This window comes from Salmo salar, chromosome ssa16 (assembly GCF_905237065.1).
Source record: "Salmo salar chromosome ssa16, Ssal_v3.1, whole genome shotgun sequence".
Classification (NCBI taxonomy): Eukaryota; Metazoa; Chordata; class Actinopteri; order Salmoniformes; family Salmonidae; genus Salmo; species Salmo salar.
This window is the reverse complement of record NC_059457.1, coordinates 77,303,878-77,324,680: the sequence shown is the minus strand read 5'-3', so window position 1 is coordinate 77,324,680 and position 20,803 is coordinate 77,303,878. Positions and strand designations below refer to the sequence as shown.

The window sequence follows — 20,803 nt, the reverse complement described above, 5'->3', positions numbered from 1 at the left end:
CCACCGCCACCGCTAACGTTGATGTGCAGTAACAACTTGGACAGTCTTGATGGAAAACCTATAGTACAGGTGCATTCAATCAATGACACAATGATTACAAAAAGATCTACTCTACTCAGTCTTGCCCTCATGGCTGAACCCTGAAAAGAAAACACCAGAGAAAACTACTGTAGCAAGATATATTAAGAGCTGTTACATTTCGATGCATCACACCCATCGTCCATAGTGGTCTCGAGGTCAAGCAAACTATTTGCAGTTTACGGCTATCTGATTACAGTTTATTATCCCCTAAAGAGACAAAGGCAGACTCCATAGAAGACCAATTTCACTCATCAATCATGTTCCCTGCTGCCTCAGACGGTCCTCATCCCCTGGGACGATTTCCTTCCCCTCACAAAGAGACGCATTTAGCATTTCTGGATGAGGGATAGTTCACTCGAAGTACAAAATTACAAATTGGTTTCCTTTCCCTGTAAGCAGTCTATGGACAAGGTATGACAGCAATCCATGCGTTGGTTGAGTTTCTCTGTTATATCCACATGCTAATGTTTTAACATGATTGTCACGGGTGTAGTAGGGATTGGACCAAAACGCAGCGGGAACGTGTAAACTCATCTTCTTATTTTATTAAAGAAGGAAAACAAAAGAAACACGTATACAAAAACAACAAACGACATTAAACAGTCCCGTCAGGTGCACGAACACAAAACAGGAAATAACTACCCACAAATCCCATAGAAAAAACACCCCTCTTAAATAGGACCTTCAATTAGAAGCAATGAGGAGCAGCTGCTTCCAATTGAAGGTCAACCCAGTAAACACCACATAGAAATAGACATACTAGAACTAACATAGAAATAGACTAACAAAGAACATAGCCCAACAAACCCCGAAACACTCTAAACAAACACCCCCTGCCACGCCCTGACCAAACTACAATAACAAACAACCTCTTTTACTGGTCAGGACGTGACAATGATGCAGAGAAAAATTATAATAATGGTCCCATGACTTGAATGGGATTTGTGCCACGAATGCTAAAACATTAGCATGTGGAAAGGAAAACTAAACCAAAGCATGGATTGCTGTCATACTTTGTCCATAGACTGCTTACAGGGTACGGAAACCAATATGTAATTTAGTAATTTGGGAGAACTCTCTCTTTAAGCGAGAAAACGTCCTGCTTTTGTGTTTGCAAATGTTTTATCTGACTGAAATCAGGAGGGAATCTGAGGACCCTCTCTCTCTCTCTCTCTCTCTCTCTCTCTCTCTCTCTCTCTCTCTCTCTCTCTCTCTCTCTCTCTCTCTCTCTCTCTCTCTCTCTCTCTCTCTCTCTCTCTCTCTCTCTCGCTCGTGAATAATAATTACACGCTTCCGCCCACATGTAGAGGGCAGAGGAAAGAACATGGCCCACCTACACACATCATGTACGGTACATGTACATAGACATGCATACATAAATTACTTCCTGTAATAAAGACAAACACTGAGAGTACAAAACATTCCATGACATAGACTGACCAGGTGAATCCAGGTGAAAGCTATGATCCCTTATTGTTATATCCACTTCAATCAGTGTAGATGAAGCAGAGGAGACAGGGTAAAGAAGGATTTTTAAGCCTTGAGAGAATTGAGACATGGATTGTGTCTGTGTGCCATTCAGAGGGTGAATGGGCAAGACAAAAGATTTAAGTGTCTTTGAACAGTAGGTGGTAGTAGGTAGTAGTAGGTGGTAGTAGGTAGTAGTAGGTAGTAGTAGGTGGTAGTAGGTAGTAGTAGGTAGTAGTAGTAGGTAGTAGTAGGTGGTAGTAGGTAGTAGTAGGTAGTAGTAGGTAGTAGTAGGTGGTAGTAGTAGGTGGTAGTAGGTAGTAGTAGGTGGTAGTAGGTAGTAGTAGGTAGTAGTAGGTAGTAGTAGGTGGTAGTAGGTAGTAGTAGGTAGTAGTAGGTGGTAGTAGGTAGTAGTAGGTAGTAGTAGGTGGTAGTAGGTAGTAGTAGGTGGTAGTAGTAGGTGGTAGTAGGTAGTAGTAGGTGGTAGTAGGTAGTAGTAGGTAGTAGTAGGTAGTAGTAGGTGGTAGTAGGTGGTAGTAGTAGGTGGTAGTAGGTGGTAGTAGGTGCCAGGCGCACCAGTTTGAGTGTGTCTCAACAGTTTCCTGTGTGTATCAAGAATGGTCCCCCACCCAAAAGACATCCAGCCAACTTGACACAACCATGGGAAGCGTTGAAGTCAACATGGGCCAGCACCCCTGTGGAGCGCTTTCGACACCTTGTAGAGTCCATGCCCCGACGAATTGAGGCAACTCAATATTAGAAAGGTGTTTCTAATGTTTTATCCACTGTGTGTATGTGCTGTAGCTAACACAGTCCTTGGAGCTAAATGACCTTTAAATGACACATAGGACATTAACTTAGACACATACATCCGTTAGACCTTTCATTTCAATTTTAGAACATTGAATGACAACAAGCCCATTGGCTATTTCATAAAATACCAGTCTCACCAGTTCTACATATAAACAAGGCTATTTCCTCTAACGGGGGGGCTATGTTGCCGTGATGTTGTTGTGTCGTTGTAGTTATGTTGGACCCGTGTGATCTGGAGGAAGTGGTACATTGTGTGACATTCATCTAGTGCTCATGTGTTTGCAAAACAATCAGATTATCCTGATTTAATATGCAGCCATAATCATAACAATGCTTTCACAATGCTTCCACTATGCTGTACAGTACGTCTCCCAGTATCCTACAGGAAAGCCACGATCCTGGTCCATACATTGAATAATGTTGTATAGTCTTTATCAATACAGTACAGAACAATATTTTATGTAGTTGTTGCGTGACTGGTGTAAATGGAGATACAGTGCCATGCGAAAGTATTCGGCCCCCTTGAACTTTTCGACCTTTTGCCACATTTCAGGCTTCAAACATAAAGATATAAAACTGTATTTTTTTGTGAAGAGTCAACAACAAGTGGGACACAATTATGAAGTGGAACGAAATGTATTGGATATTTCAAACTTTTTTAACAAATAAAAAACTGAAAAATTGGCCGTGCAAAATTATTCTAAACACCTTCCTCTGCAACTGGATCCTGGACTTCCTGATGGGCTGCCCCCAGGTGGTAAGGGGAGGGAACGACACATCTGCCATCATCAAGTTTGCCGATGACACAACAGTGGTAGGCCTGATCACCGACAACGATGAGACAGCCTATAGGGAGGTGGTCAGAGACCTGGTCATGTGGTGCTAGGACAACAACCTGTCCCTCAACGTGATCAAGACAAAGTACATGATTGTAGACTACAGGAAAAGGAGGACCGAGCACATCTCCATTCTCATCCACAGGGCTGTAGTGGAACAGGTTGAGAGCTTCAAGTTTCTTGGTGTCCACATCACCAACAAACTACCATGGTCCAAATACACTTAAGACAGTGTCGGGGTTGGTTCCTTGTTCCTTGTCAATCATTGGCTCATTGGTGAAATCAGCAATCAGACAATATCTTTAAGTAAATCAATCATTCATTTATTAATGCAATTGCAGACAGAAGTTGACAACAGGAACATAACGCATGTTTCTGAGTAAGTTCTGCTCCCCACCTAAGGGCACAGCTGATGTTATACAGGTGATCACTCCCTAGTGGTATGATCACCTACGTCAGTGTATGTGTGTATCATTAAGCTGAGGTTACCTTAGTAGCTTCTCTGAATTTATTAGAATTGTCCACTGTCACACAAGATTAAAATGTCTAAACCAGACAGTGGTTACTTCTCTTTATCTAGTTTCGGTCTGACTCAGACCTAGCCTGCAAGCACACTCTCACAACAGCCAGGGCTTATCCACAAAGACTAATAAAGATAGCTTGTGCAACATACAGTGGCAGAGTTTTTAGACACATAGCAACAGTATCTTATTATAAGGCCTGCAGCAAAACATATGAATCTTAAGGTCCCCTTAATCAATAATGGGGAGGGTCTTTGGGACACACCCCCTACAACAGTCGTGAAGCGGGCACGACAAAACCTATTCCCCTCAGGAGACTGAAAAGATTTGGCATGGGTCCTCAGATCCTCAAAAGGTTCTACAGCTGCACCATCGAGAGCAACCTGACTGGTTGCATCACTGCCTGGTATGGCAACTGCTCGGCAGCCGACCACAAGGCACTACAGAGGGTAGTGCGTACGGCCCAGTTTCCTGCCACCCAGGACCTCCATACCAGGCGATGTCAGAGGAAGGCCCTAAAAATTGTCAAAGACTCCAACCACCCTAGTCATAGACTGTTCTCTCTGCTACCGCACGGCAAGCAGTACCGGAGCGCCAAGTCTAGGGCCAAAAGGCTTCTTAACAGCTTCTACCCCCAAGCCATAAGACTCCTGAACGGCTAATCAAAATGCTACCCAGACCCCTCTTTTACGCTGCTGCTACTCTCTGTTTATAATCTATGCATAGACACTTTAACACTACCTACATGTACATATTACCTCAATTACCTCGACTAACCGGTGCCCCTGCACATTGACGCTTGTTATTTTGCTGCTGCTGTTGAATTATTTTCAATTTTTTTACTGATCTATTTTTTACTTAACACTTTTTTTTTCTTAACTTCTTAAAACATTGTTGGTTAAGGACTTGTAAGTAAGCATTTCACTGTAAGGTCTACTACACCTGTTGTATTAGGCGCATGTGACAAATAAAATGTGATTTGATTTGAGATGAATCTAATATCTACAGTATGGATATTTATAGGCCTATATCTTGTATAATGTACTTCTAGTACAAGGATCTCAATAATTCTCACACAGAGTGTAAATGTAATTCCTTTCATTTCTGTAGAATACTAGCCATTCCTCTGGGTCTATTATGATCAGACTACTGCAGTCCATCTCTTTTCTCCTCCCCAACCTTTGTCCCTGTTCTCTGTATCAATGGTCAACTGGCCTGTTATAGCAGGAGAAGAGTATGAAAGCTCACGCTCCATTGGATTGTCTTGAGGACCTCTTTATACATAGTGATGTCTTCAGCCATTGGTGGAACTATTGAAAATAGACATTATTCCTAAATAAAATGTGGGATTTTATGATTGTTTTACAAGGTATGCGGTTTGATCCGGTGGATTGAAAACTGCACAATAAAGGGTGGAAAATGAACCACCTACTCAATTGGCTGTTATAGTGTCTTCTTGTGCTGCACAGAGGGAAACGAACGGTCTGCATGTTTAGCTAATGACTAGGGACTGATGGCAGTGGTGATCTTGCTTTTTATTTTCTAATAAAGCACAATAAAGTGATGCTAATGCTAGGCCTACCGTTGACAAGGGAAAAGGCTCTCCACTTAAGTAGAGAATGACAATACTCCAAATGCCCCCAGGTTCAAAGAAACAGGCTCGTAGAAAACCGAGTTTATAATGCCTATCTCCTCCCTTGGATGTTCCAACTGATTTAGCAGCTGAGTGCCCAATCAGTTCCTTCAATGGAAAACGTGTAGTCCTAGGTCCAGAGATAGCACCATATCTAAATAACCTTATCCTATCCTACAGACTCCTGCATCATTTCATTAGACATACAATACCTCTGCAAGGATTTACCACAGCAAGTAAGAACAGGAATTTGTGGATCTGTAGCTCTGGAACTCTGCTGGGTGGTTCCATTCCTCTGGCTGTTCTCTCAGTGGATGCATCCCAAATGTCACCCTATTGTCATGTCCTGACCAGTATAAGGGTAATTGGTATTGTAGTTTGGTCAGGACGTGGCAGAGGGTATTCGTTTTATGTGGTTCGGGGTGGTGTGTTTTGTTGAAGGGGCATTTGGTTTAAGTATTCCGGGGTTTTTGGGCACTGTTTGGTTTTCAGGTATTCTATGATTTTGTCTAGTATGTCTGTTTCTATGTTTGGTTAATTGGGGTTGGGACTCTCAGTTGAAGGCAGGTGTTGTCTATCTGCCTTTGATTGAGAGTCCCATATATGAGGGTGTGTTTGTGTTTGTTATTTGTGGGTGATTATTCTGTGTTTAGCCTTGTGCCTTACCAGACTGTTTTTGTTGATCGTTCGTTCTTTGTTATTTTGGTGTTCATTTTGTATTTATTAAAAGAGCCAAGATGAGCATACACATACCTGCTGCGTTTTGGTCCTCCATTTCCGACGACAACCGTGACAGAATCACCCACCAACTATGGACCAAACAGCAGAAGAAGGAGCAGAGGGACTTCGAGTTGGACTGGCGGGAGAAGTGGACCTGGGAGGAAGTACTGGACGGGGCCGGACCTTGGCACCAGGCTGGGGATTATCGCCGCCAGCAGTGGGAAATTGAGGCAGCCAAGGCAGAGAGGCGGAGGTACGAGGCCATGGACGCGCTGAGGGTGAAGCACGAGAGGCACCCCCAAGAATTTTTTTTGGGGGGGGCACACGGGTAGTTTGGCTAGGCATAGGAAGAGCCGGAAGCCAGCTACCCGTGGTTATATGGAGGAGCGTATGGGGTGGAGAGCGCCATGTTTCGCTGAGGAGCGCACTATCTCACCCATACGCACGCACAGTCCGGTGCGCGTTGTTCCAGCCCCTCGCAGGTGCCGTGCTAGAGCGGGCATCCAGCCTGGTAGGAGGATGCCTGCGCAGCGCATCTGGTCGCCGGTACGCCTCCGAGGACCAGGCTACCCAACTCCCGCTCTACGCACGGCTACCATCAGGCCCCTGCACAGCCCAGTCTGCCCTGTACCAGCACCCCGCTCGTACAGGGCTACTAGTTCCATCCAGCCAAGACGGGTTGTGCAAGAGGTAAGATCAAGACCGACTGTGCGCCTCCATAGCCCTGGGTTTCCAGCTCCTGTCTCTCGTGCGGACCCGGAAGTGCGTCAACCCAGTCCGACTCGTCCTGTTCCCGCTCCCCGCACTAGCCTTCAAGTGCGTAAACCCAGCCACGCCAGTCAACAGTCGCCGGAGCTGCCCGCCAGTCAACAGTCGCCGGAGCTGCCCGCCAGTCAACAGTCGCCGGAGCTGCCCGCCAGTCAACAGTCGCCATCGGAGCTGCCCGCCAGTCAACAGTCGCCATCGGAGCTGCCCGCCAGTCAACAGTCGCCATCGGAGCTGCCCGCCAGTCAACAGTCGCCATCGGAGCTGCCCGCCAGTCAACAGTCGCCATCGGAGCTGCCCGCCAGTCAACAGTCGCCATCGGAGCTGCCCGCCAGTCAACAGTCGCCGGAGCGGCCAGACTGCCCCGACTGTCCCGAGTTGCCAGACTGTCCCGAGTTGCCAGACTGCCCCGACAGCCTGGAACGGCCTGAGCCGGAGCCACCTCCAGAGATAGGTGGGTTGGGGAGGGGGGGTGTAGCACAGTGCCGTCGTTGCCGGCAGCCACCCTCCCTTCCCTCCCTTTAGTAAGGGGGAATTTTTCTTTTTGGTGTTGCTTGGGGTTATTTTTGTTAAGGTGCTTCCGGGGTTAGCACCTTTAAGGGGGGGGTACTGTCACGTCCTGACCAGTATAAGGGTAATTGGTATTGTAGTTTGGTCAGGACGTGGCAGAGGGTATTCGTTTTATGTGGTTCGGGGTGATGTGTTTTGTTGAAGGGGCATTTGGTTTAAGTATTCCGGGGTTTTTGGGCACTGTTTGGTTTTCAGGTATTCTATGATTTTGTCTAGTATGTCTGTTTCTATGTTTGGTTAATTGGGGTTGGGACTCTCAGTTGAAGGCAGGTGTTGTCTATCTGCCTTTGATTGAGAGTCCCATATATGAGGGTGTGTTTGTTTGTTATTTGTGGGTGATTATTCTGTGTTTAGCCTTGTGCCTTACCAGACTGTTTTTGTTGATCGTTCGTTCTTTGTTATTTTGGTGTTCATTTTGTATTTATTAAAAGAGCAAGATGAGCATACACATACCTGCTGCGTTTTGGTCCTCCATTTCCGACGACAACCGTGACACCTATTCCCTATGTAGTGCACTACTTTTGACCAGGGCCCATAGGGCACACATTTGGGATGCAGGCCAGCGACTAGGCTCTGCTGAATGGGCAGCCATTACAGAACAGAGGTCTCTCCTCTTGTCTTGGCTCTGTGAAATTGACTCATTAGCATATGAAGTAGGGTAATTAATAAGGGTCGTTCTAATTGATAGAGTATAATTAGACTGTCCGAAGCAGCACGGGGAAAAGGAACCTGAAGAATTTGGCTGCAGGAGAAATGATGTCTCTTTGTGAGAACATGTTTGATATGTTAGTACTTTTCTCCCTTATTTAAAGGTGGTAGATAAGTGCTATTCATTGGGGCTTTTTCTTTACTTCTCCATTAGAACTCTTCATTTGGAAGATTATTCGCAAAGATGGACCGTTTATTAGACTTTGAAGTACCCCACACTACCATACGTTTTAAGGGAAAGTTAAGGATTGACAATAGCCGAGAAGCAAAAGAAGTGTGTGTGTGTGTAGGTGTGTGTGCACGCACTAATGGAATTTTCTGTGTGAATACACTTTGCAAGTCGGAGGGTCGACCAAGGCAGGTATTATCTCTAAAGCCAGAATTATCCTGTTTTATTATCTGACACTTTTAATCCAGTCCATCAGAGAGACACTGGATCATCAGAGCTGCAATAGATGTGATGTAGCAATACCATTACATCACATGTTCAGAACAAGCAGAAGAAAAGTGCCAAATAGTGTCCCCCTCTACATCACAATGGGATTCAATAAACTATTAGCGTCGGTTGCTATACCAATGGTGTGATGACCTAATGATTATAATTTTGGAGATCATTACAGCCTAAATTACGTTATTTCTATCATCGCTATGCAAACAAGGCGGATTGTCCGGGGGACTATTGGCATGACAGGCCCTAAACTGTTCCTCCTCACAGAACAGATCGGATCAGAACAGAATAGCACAGAACAGCACACAGCTCAGCGGAACTTTCATCACCTGTCACTTATCTTCCCGTCGTCCTGGCAACAGAGTAACCGAATCTGCCATTTGACTGGGCTGAATTAGTATGCTTTCTTTCTGTGATTCCATGTAATGAGGTGGAGGGAGAAGGATAAGGGTAGGTGGGTGAAGTAAGGGGAGGGAATGGAATTATGGTGAGATAGAGGGGAGGAAAGGAGTATACTTGTCTTAAGCACTCAGCTTCAAGTGCACTGCTTCTCAGAGGAAGAGAGGGTTCTTACCTGTGATGGATGGCCATGTGATCAATTACAGTGATTTGTCATGTGCAGCCAGCACTCATTTTCATAAAGGCATTACTGGACTGTATGTGACAGAGGGGAAATGGACCCGTGACTCGCTGCCTCAAACATCTCCTTGATTGGTTTACGCTGACATGCTGCGAATGGAACCTTGCCCTGAGAGGACCCCTTCAATCTCTCTATATATTGTAGACACCTACTTTTTCCTATAGAAGATCTCTCCTCTCTTCACCTGTGGATTTATTTTCAGCATATTTTAGAACAAATTGCCGTACTTTGTGTAACCTCACTTCATGTTTTCAAGCATGCACTCCTTTTCAGTTGACACGGTTAGCCCTGTCCATTCATCACTCGCTACTGCTTTCACTACAGACAGAATGGCTCAATATATCAGTTCATATTTACCATTCACTACAGACAGAATAGCTCAATATATCAGTTCATATTTACCATTCACTACAGACAGAATGGCTCAATATATCAGTTCATATTTACCATTCACTACAGACAGAATGGCTCAATATATCAGTTCATATTTACCATTCACTACAGACAGAATGGCTTAATATATCAGTTCATATTTACCATTCACTACAGACAGAATGGCTCAATATATCAGTTCATATTTACCATTCACTACAGACAGAATAACTCACTATATCAGTTCATATTTATCATTCACTACAGACAGAATGGACTACAGACAGAATAACTCACTATATCAGTTCAGATTTATCATTCACTACAGACAGAATGGACTACAGACATAATAACTCAATATATCAGTTCATATTTACCATTCACTACAGACAGAATGGCTCAATATATCAGTTCATATTTACCATTCACTACAGACAGAATAACTCACTATATCAGTTCATATTTATCATTCACTACAGACAGAATGGACTACAGACAGAATAACTCACTATATCAGTTCAGATGTATCATTCACTACAGACAGAATGGACTACAGACAGAATAACTCACTATATCAGTTCAGATTTATCATTCACTACAGACAGAATGGACTACAGACAGAATAACTCACTATATCAGTTCAGATTTAACATTCACTACAGACAGAATGGACTACAGACAGAATAACTCACTATATCAGTTCAGATTTATCATTCAATAATTAAAAAAGTGTTTCCTCATCCCCGGGGCTATGACGAGGATAGTTATCCTTCCCCCAAACACACACACACACACACACACACACACACACACACACACACACACACACACACACACACACACACACACACACACACACAGTCCTGATGGTGTTTTACCAGTCTGCTAGTGTAACTGTACCCCACCTATCATCAGCAGCACAGCAAGTCCACACCTTCGCTTTGATCAAACTAACACATACGTTACCTATGTGGCAGACAGGCGATGCTTCAATAACATGCACCACTTCTGTTCAATGGAAATCTTGTCAGTTTGGAGCACGGCGTAAAAACCCAGGAGAGGCCTGTGTCATATCTCAGTAATATGTAACCATATCATATGTGACATATATAACTAATATGTCAGATCAGGTAACGTATAACTGCAATGGTTAAATGTCACTATTTTCTTTACATATTATAATGAGACATGTTTGTACTAGAGAATGTCTTCAAGCTAGCTTCCAAAGCTGATTTCCTTATATATATATATATATATATATATATATATATATATATATATATATATATATATATATATATATATATATATATATATATGTGTGTGTACCATTAGCTGTTCGTATATGGTGATGAGGTGGAACACTGTTTTAAATAAATTAGCCTCTATCTCCTGGGGGGCGACGCTGCATCTAGATATAAGGGTCATGGTCGACACTGGGAGAGATGTCTAATACACCAGCCCTCTCTCTCACTGCTAAGTATCTGGACTCTAATGTACAGTATAGAGTTAAATATAGATATCATTAGCCAAGCATGGCAAAATGATTTGATTTTAAATGTCTTACTCCTTAATGACATATTGTCACACAGCCAATCAGTCTGGATGTAGAGAATCTGGGTCGCGTCTGAAATCGCGCCCTTTTCCCTATTTATACAACGGGTGGGTCTAATCCTGGATGCTGATTGTTTAAAACCGCATTCCAGCCGGTGTCTATTCCACAAGTTACCACCGGCTAAAGCTATGATGTTGAAATGCCTATTTACTCTGTTCCATATCACTGCCCAATCCACTAACTCATCAGCCCAGCCAGTCAATTTATAAACATGATCTCCACTATAAAAAGCATCTAGACATTATCCCCCATTTCTTTTAGACTAACATTTGGTTTTCAACAGCGAAGATTTGTATAAACCTTGCTGTCTGTCTCTCAGACGTTTGCAAAAAAATTATAAATCTCCAGCTAAATCTCGATCTCCAGCTGTCCCATTCTAATGAACGTGTCGGGAGTCAGGATGAGACAGACAGCTTTTCTCAGCCAGAAATCATGAATCAGCTGGCATCATTTTTATGAATATATACTACAAAATGTCAATAGAAAAAAGGGAAAACAAAATGAAATGCAGCTAGTTTTCAGTCTTTCCAGCTTCAGTTTGAAGTGATTGTGTTAGCTGTGTTGTTGGCTAGCTCCTCTGAACAAAAGTGTCCTGATGAGAGCACATTTTCTATGCCAGGCGAAATCGCTATTTGTCGTGACTTTAAGTTAGCCATAGTTGGCTAGCTAGCAAGCCAGGGATAAGAATGTTGCCAGCAAGTATGGCAATGGAACATTTAGAATGAATGATTGGGTAGGGCTGGGCGATAAATCAATATCAATAATTATCGAGGTAATTACTTCCCTCAATAACGATATAAAAACGTTTAGATTCATTTCGATAATGTCGAAATAGAAGAATTGGGTGCAGCAGTCCATTTCACCTCTGTGACGCAGCAGGAACGTGCGGAGAAGTGACAATATGCACGTGGAGAGGTATACGCCCACAAAAAACCAAAACGTTTTTGTTGTTTTTCCTTCTTCACTTTAATAAAAGAAGATGAGTGTACATTTTCCCGCTGCATTTTGGTCTCAACCCTACGACAACCGTGACACATAGAGGCAGAACAAAAAGACTGAACGACTGGGTCACGTCTCTAGCAACCGAACCGATAGAACGAACGACCAACCGGCTACGGTAGCAACCTTTGATTTGTGTCGGGACTATATCTCGTGGAAGGATGAAATGGTATGAATAAATTCATCAAAATATAAATGTTTTGAAAATATGTCAATCATTATTTGAATATGTTGGTAACCCGTTGTATAAAAGTGATAATGCCCTCGAAACCAGTGTTTGGAGGATATATTGGCACGCTTTGCCAGTCCTTGACTTCGTCTTGGGCCTAACAACCCCCGTGCCAATATATCCTCCAAACACTAGCACTTTGTAGGAAATAGGGTGCCATTTTGTAGGAAATACGGTGCCATTTTGGATCTAGGCCAGGCTTCATACGAGTGGGGGCCACATAGTGATACTCTTGAAGTGGTTTTGATTTGCGGCGACCTGGTTTGCTCTGTTTCTCTGATGTTTGAGGACACATGAGTGTTATTATGTCTCGCCCCATCCTGTTGTACTGCAGATCTGAAAGGGACTCTATTGATGTGCTGTCTTATGAAAATGTTGATGCTTTTCTGGTTCTTTCTGAATATGCTCTATATTTAACAGTCTGTTTCAGTTACAAGGCAGTTGCTTTTTATACATTGTGTTGAAAATGACTTGGTACAGTAGCTGGATGAAGTGTTTATGCATTATCGATGTGAAAGGAAACTGAGAAAATAAGTTGTTCAATCCCACTCGAGTGTAAATTACATATATTTATCTAAAATGATGTTGACAATTACAAGGTCAGATGGATATGTGTTGTGTGTGGCAGTGACACCATACAGAACTGAACTAACAACCTTGTTGTGTCTTATTACAGACTTTTAATGGCATCAATGTTCACATTTATTGGCTTCCATCACTCTTCTAGTTTGACCCTACATAATTGGTCCTTACTTTTATACAGCACAACAACAAAACTAGCGCTATAACAACTGGATTATAAATCCCATATCATGCAAACACACACACATACACACACACACACACACACACACACACACACGCACACATGCACACACACACACACACATTCTTTATTACTGAGTCATTAACCTGATGATGGGGCTGATGGTGGTACTGAGTTGTCATGGAGACACCTGGCCCTCATCCTCCCTACTGGCCACTCGTTCAGACAGGTGTGATTCAAATACCTGCAGGTGCAAGTAGACTAGACAGCCAAGCCATCAATGTAGAGCGGTTTATCATACTCTCTCATGCACGTTTCTATGATTTTCCAGGTGTCCTCAGTTTCCCAGGTAACAAGCCTGTACTGTGGTTGACTCGAGGCCTCTCTAGAATGTGACGTTTTATGGACCGTTTTTCTCTCTGTGGTAAAATGTCAGCTCCTTTTCCCTTGGGTCTTACCCAGTGGTTTTCAAAAAACCTGGAAATTATAGTTTCCAACATCAAATATGAAAGTAAAGATGCTTGTTTAGCCAGAAAGGGGATTTACAGAAAAACTAAAAGTATTTTAAGTTGCTTAAACACTCATTTAGATATAAGAGGCTCAAGCAGTAATCCGTGATGTATTTTGGGGTATTTATTTATTCATACTAACGAGTTGGGAAAGCAAACAATGGCAAAAGATAATAGTATTTTGTCTCCGTATTGTCTAAAATCCTAACATACATGTCAAATGGCTCAGAAAGACACACACGCACACACACACACACAGTCATGTACAGCTTGTGAGGACACAGTCCCATTCAAAATCCTATTTTCCCTAACCTCTAACCCCTAACCCTTACCCTAACCTTAACCTAACCTGGTCCCCACAAGTATAGTTAAACATGTCCACACTCACACACACACCCTCACACACACATATACTACATGTTCGTCTAGCAATCCTTGCCGTTATTGTGCGGTAGTGATTGAAGTGCAGCAGCAGTGAGTGAATTCGGCATGACATACAAAAACTCCCATCGACTGTCAGTCCTATCGTCTTTCTGCTGAGATGAGCTGTTTTCTCTAAACACTGTGTGGAATGGAACAGAATAGAATGGTGTGACTGCAGGAAGGACCAGGTTGATCCTGACTGTAGGAGTAGAGCACTCATACACGCACGTAATGACGCTCTCCAGTGTCATGCCTATGGAAACTGTTGTCGGGTGAACAGCACAGAGCTATTCCACTATACTCAACTCAAAGTCCTATATTTTGTTGCCATGTTGGGTCGAGAAAGCCTAGCAACTGTGTGTGTGTGTGTGTGTGTGTGTGTGTGTGTGTTTTCTGTAAGTGTGCGTGTGCCTGTGTGTACATGCAACGTTATCCTCAGTGAGCCAATGAAACCAGTGGATTTTCTGAATGTCGGTCTGCTTCCTTAGAGAATGAAGACAGCAGCAGCAGCAGTAATCATTTCCTTTAGTGGTAGTCCCTGGCCCTTTAGACTGGCAGCCCAGACACTGTAGCGCTTCAAGTGAGGAAATAACCTTAATTACAAATAAAACAGGAAGCTATTTGATACGTATGTTGCTCCTCATTTGGCAGCTTTTGAGGCTTTTGTAATGAATATTGTCATTGGTGTTAGTTACATAATGGGAACATGACTCGGTGGTCTGTCTGTAATATTGTCATTGGTGTTAGTCACATAATGGGAACATGACTCGGTGGTCTGTCTGTAATATTGTCATTGGTGTTCGTTACATAGTGGGAACATGACTCGGTGGTCTGTCTCTAATATTGTCATTGGTGTTAGTTACATAATGGGAACATGACTCGGTGGTCTGTCTGTAATATTGTCATTGATGTTAGTTACATAGTGGTCTGTAAGAGCAGTGGGAGCAGTTTTCCGTTATAATGACTTCTAGTTTCATACAGGGATATTCTCCTGTAGCTAAATTCAAGGAGCAATAACCTTACCCCTAACATTAACCATACACTCTAACCCTCAGCCTATCATATCCTAACCTTAACAACTTCTTCTAGGTTAGCAAATGTTGCTACAGCAACAATGAGCCAATGCAATTCAAGCATGGACACAATGTAGGTACTGCCAACAAATCAAAACACAGAATCATAGGTGATCATTAGCCACATTCTCATTTCTGTGTTAGGCCTTCATATCTCCCAGTAGATATTTGTCAATTAGTAAAGTGTTACTTATAAATGTTCTCCTGACTCCGCGGTGTACATCTGGGATCTCTCATTAAGATGACGTGTCACATAATTAATGCCTCTGCTTGCCAAGTTAACACTCAATTAGTGACATCGCAGACGAAATGTGAGAAGTGGTGTTAATGGGATGGATGGGAATCACAAACACTTTGGTAGGAGTGAGGAAAGAAAGTGAGACTATCTTGTATCTTCTTGGTTTCCAGTGTTTTGCCTCATCTAAGGACAGTTTAGTGCAGGCAACCTACACAGTTTGACATACTCTCTGCGTTCTATTTAAATCAACGTGTCAACTAATCATCAAGCCCTCAATGAACTGAATGAGGCGTGTTTGTCCAGGGCTGCATCTAAAATGTGTAATGTTGTGGGTACTGGAGGAACAGGGCTGGGAACCACTGCTGTCTATCATTTGACTGAGTGTTATGGTAAACATATTAACTAGGCCTGTGTTTCTATGGTTATCCTCAAGTAGAAACAATTTTCTTTCCTGGAGAAGATTCCTGTATTTTTTCTCTCCTGATATTATGTTTGACAGTTTGAGAGTGACTGTCTTGACAAGGACGAGGACACTTCAACGACATGTCAAACCTTCCCCAGGTCGTCCTAAAGCGATAAGAAGCTAGCGACGACGGTGGATGGGGCTACTGCATAATTTATAGCTTGTAGAAATCCATTTGTGGCATAAATGACTTTGATGTTAATTAGTTGTAGATTGGGCATCCAACAAAAGGTGCATTCAGTAAGCACAATCTGTTCTGAGGAGAGAAGCTGGCTGCAACTCAGACATAAATAGTTCAAGCGGTGATGTTTTAAATGACATTTCATAGAAAAAACACATCCCTATACAGAGCATTCAGAAAGTATTCAGACCCCTTGACTTTTTCCACATTTTGTTACGTTACAGCCTTATTCTAAAAAGGATTCAATCGTTTTTTCCCCTCATCAATCTACACACAATACCCCATAATGACAAAAACAGGTTTTTAGAAATGTTTGCAAAAATAAAATGAAAATAAAATAATGAAATATCACATTTACATAATTATTCAGACCCTTTAAGTACTTTGTTGAAGCACCTTTGCCAGCGATTACAGCCTCGATTCTTCTTGGGTATGACGCTTCAAGCTTGGTACACCTGTATTTGGGGAGTTTCTCCCATTCTTCTCTTCAGATCCTCTCAAGCTCTGTCAGGTTGGATGGGGAGCGTTGCTGCACAGCTATTTTCAGGTTTCTCCAGAGATGTTCAATCAGGTTCAAGTCCGGGCTCTGGCTGGGCCACTCAAGGACATTCAGAGACTTGTCCCGAAGTCACTCCTGCATTGTCTTGGCTGTGTGCTTAGGGTCGTTGTCCTGTTGGATGGTTAATTTTGACCCAGTCTGAGGTCCTGAGCGCTCTGGAGCTCTGTCAGAGTGACAATCGGGCCCTTCTTTCACTATTGCTCAGTTTGGCTGGGTGGCCAGCTCTAGGAAGAGTCTTGGTGGTTCCAAACTTCTTCCATTTAGGAATGATGGAGGCCACTGTGTTCTTGGAGACCTTCAGTGCTGCAGAAATGTGTTGGTACACTTCCACAGATCTGTGCCTCGACACAATCCTGTCTCGGAGCGCTAAGAACAATTCCTTTGACCTCATGGCTTGTGGCACCTTATATAGACAGGTGTGTGCCTTTCCAGATCATGTCCAATCAATTTAATTTACTACAGGTGGACTCCAATCAAGTTGTAGAAACTTCTCAAGGATGATCAATGGAAACAGGTTGCACCTGAGCTCAATTTCGAGTCTCATAGCAAATGGTCTGAATACTTATGTAAATAAGGTATATATATTTTTTTGTAATAAATTTGCAAAAATGTATTTTTGCCTTGTCATGATGAGGTATTGTGTGTAGACTGATGAGGAAAAAATATAATTGAATACATTTTAGTCTGTAACGTAACAACATGTGGAAAAAGGGAATGGGTCTGAATACTTTCTGAATGCACTGTATATCGAGATTTGGAAGGGGACCAACAAAAGAGAACGTCATAAACTCAAGGGGTTTGTATCTGGCTGTGCCATTGTTCCCTCTACTGGTGAACTTGGGAAGTGTGGACGTTGACAGGGAAAAGAACGTTTCCAGGCGATTCATGTGATGCTGCATTAGTGTCCCCTCCCCCCACCCTCTCTCACCCACTCTCTCTCTGTCTCTGTCTCTGTCTCTCTCTCTCTCTCTCTCTCTCTCTCTCTCTCTCTCTCTCTCTCTCTCTCTCTCTCTCTCTCCACTCTCTCTCACTCTCTCTGTTTTTCTCCCCAACTCTCCCTCCCTCCTCTCTCTCTCTCTCTCTCTCTCTCTCTCTCTTTCTCTGTCTCTCCCCAACTCTCCCTACCTCTCTCTCACCCACTCTCCTTCCCTCTCTCTCTCTCTCTCTCTCTCTCTCTCTCTCTCTCTCTCTCTCTCTCTCTCGCTGTCTCTCACCCCAACACTCCCTCCCTCTCTCTCTGTCTCTCTCCCCAACTCTCCCACTTTCTCTCTCTCTCTCCCCAACTCTCCCTGTCTTTCTTCACAACTCTCCCACTCTCTCTCTCTGTCTCTCTCCCCAACTCTCCCACTCTCTATCCCTGTCTCTCTCCCCAACTCTCCCACTCTCTCTCCCTGTCTCTCTCCCCAACTCTCCCACTCTGTCTCTCTCCCCAACTCTCCCACTCTCTCTCCCTGTCTCTCTCCCCAACTCTCCCACTCTCTCTCCCTGTCTCTCTCCCCAACTCTCCCACTCTCTCTCCCTGTCTCTCTCCCCAACTCTCCCACTCTTCCCTGTCTCTCTCCCCAACTCTCCCACTCTCTCTCCCTGTCTCTCTCCCCAACTCTCCCACTCTGTCTCTCTCCCCAACTCTCCCACTCTCTCTCCCTGTCTCTCTCCCCAACTCTCCCACTCTCTCTCCCTGTCTCTCTCCCCAACTCTCCCACTCTCTCTCCCTGTCTCTCTCCCCAACTCTCCCACTCTCTCTCCCGTCTCTCTCCCCAACTCTCCCACTCTCTCTCCCTGTCTCTCTCCCCAACTCTCCCACTCTCTCTCCCTGTCTCTCTCCCCAACTCTCCCACTCTGTCTCTCTCCCCAACTCTCCCACTCTCTCTCCCTGTCTCTCTCCCCAACTCTCCCACTCTGTCTCTCTCCCCAACTCTCCCACTCTCTATCCCTGTCTCTCTCCCCAACTCTCCCACTCTCTCTCGCTGTCTCTCTCCCCAACTCTCCCACTCTCTCTCGCTGTCTCTCTCCCCAACTCTCCCACTCTGTCTCTCTCCCCAACTCTCCCACTCTCTCTCTCTCTCTCTCTCTCTCTCTCTCTCTCTCTCTCTCTCTCTCTCTCTCTCTCTCTCTCTCTCCCAACTCTCTCTCTCTCTCCCACTCTCTCTCCCCCAACTCTCCTCCCACTCTCTCTCCCTGTCTCTCTCCCCAACTCTCCCACTCTCTCTCCCTGTCTCTCTCCCCAACTCTCCCACTCTCCCACTTTGGTGTGTTAATGGAAATTGATTGTGCTGCTTCCAGCCTTCTCTGACATGACAAGTTATTTTAGTGGCACTAAAGGAGGCTTATGCGCAAGTTTAACAGGAGAACAAAACAGTAACTTGGGGCATATTTTCAACATAGCAAAGCTCTGGTTTATTTATGAAATGCCAATGTTACAGCCAGAGAAAGAAAGAACTCTAGCATGGGCCGTAGAGAGAAATTGTGTCGTTCTTTTCTTCCCCATCTCCTGTCACTAAAGCTAGGCCTTTACAGTGTTGAGTAATTGCTTTCTAGTTTTACACGGGCGCTGCCCGTCGCCCGTCAAATGGCGCTGTAGGTGAATGGCTCTCCAGGCTATTTGAAGTTATAATTGCCGGCTTGATTTGTAGTCTTCCAGGGTCATCGTTCCAGCCAGTTGTACCATGACAGCACTACAGCCCCCAATAAAGAGAACAAGCAAAACACATTTCCCCCATCGCAAACTGATCAGCTTTTATCCAACCCTGCGGGAATGGGATTTACTAAGGGGAAGTAAATCAATTGCTTATTTGGTTTACACCCATGTAGTGTACGTTTCACAGTACGGGTTAGTACAGGAAAAACACAGTAGTTCTCTCGACCAAACAGAAAGGTAATATGTTTCCAGTCCAGTTTTTCATCAATTCGACTGCTTCGAAGGTAAACAAAATTATCTTATCTCTCTCTCAACTGACATTTTTCTGTCTGTGGAGCTGTAGTGAAGTGCTCATGTCTAAACTGCATTAGGGCTTCAGCTGCGGGTCTTCTGAAGGTCTTCTGAAGGTCTTCTGTGGGTCTTCTGAAGGTCTTCTCAGGGTCTTCTGTTGGTCTTCTGCGGGTCTTCTGAGGGTCTTCTGAAGGTCTTTTGAGGGTCTTCTGTGGGTCTTCTGAAGGTCTTCTGAGGGTCTTCCAAGGGTCTTCCGAAGGTCTTCCGAGGGTCTTCCGTGGGTCTTCTGTGGGTCTTCTGTGGGTCTTCTGTGGGTCTTCTGAAGGTCTTCTGAGGGTCTTCTGAGGGTCTTCTGAGGGTCTTTTGAGGGTCTTCTGAAGGGCTTCTGAAGGTCTTCTGAGGGTCTTCTGAGGGTCTTCTGAAGGTCTTCTGTGGGTCTTCTGAAGGGCTTCTGAGGGACTTCTGTGGGTCTTCTGAAGGTCTTCTGAAGGTCTTCTGAGGGTCTTCTGAAGGTCTTCTGAGGGTCTTCTGGAGGTCTTCTGAAGGTCTTCTGTGGGTCTTCTGAAGGGCTTCTGAGGGACTTCTGTGGGTCTTCTGAAGGTCTTCTGAAGGTCTTCTGAGGGTCTTCTGAAGGTCTTCTGAGGGTCTTCTGGAGGTCTTCTGAAGGTCTTCTGAGGGTCTTCTGTGGGTCTTCTGTGGGTCTTCTGTGGGTCTTCTGAAGGTCTTCTGAGGGTCTTCTGTGGGTCTTCTGAAGGTCTTCTGAAAGGCTTCTGAAGGGCTTCTGAAGGTCTTCTGAAGGGCTTCTGTGGGTCTTCTGAAGGTCTTCTGATGGTCTTCTGTGGGTCTTCTGAAGGTCTTCTGAGGGTCTTCTGTGGGTCTTCTGAGGCTCTTCTGAGGGTCTTCTGTGGGTTTTCTGAAGGTCTTCTGTAGTCTTCTGAAGGTGTTCTGTGGGTCTTCTGAAGGTCTTCTGATGGTCTTCTGTGGGTCTTCTGAAGGTCTTCTGAGGGTCTTCTGTGGGTCTTCTGTGGGTCTTCTGAGGCTCTTCTGAGGGTCTTCTGTGGGTTTTCTGAAGGTCTTCTGTAGTCTTCTGAAGGTGTTCTGTGGGCCTTCTGAAGGTCTTCTGAGGGTCTTCTGTGGGTTTTCTGAAGGTCTTCTGTAGTCTTCTGAAGGTGTTCTGTGGGCCTTCTGAAGGTCTTCTGAGGGTCTTCTGTGGGTCTTCTGAGGGCCTTCTGAAGGTCTTCTGTG

General features: G+C 44.2%; 1 protein-coding gene across 2 annotated transcripts in view; it reads left to right on the top strand.

Annotated features, from left to right (window-relative positions):
• Positions 1-20,803, top strand: part of LOC106574938 (interleukin-1 receptor accessory protein-like 1-B) — a 332,683-nt gene that overhangs the window by 140,812 nt on the left and 171,068 nt on the right. The gene's annotated exons all lie outside the window — the stretch shown is intronic.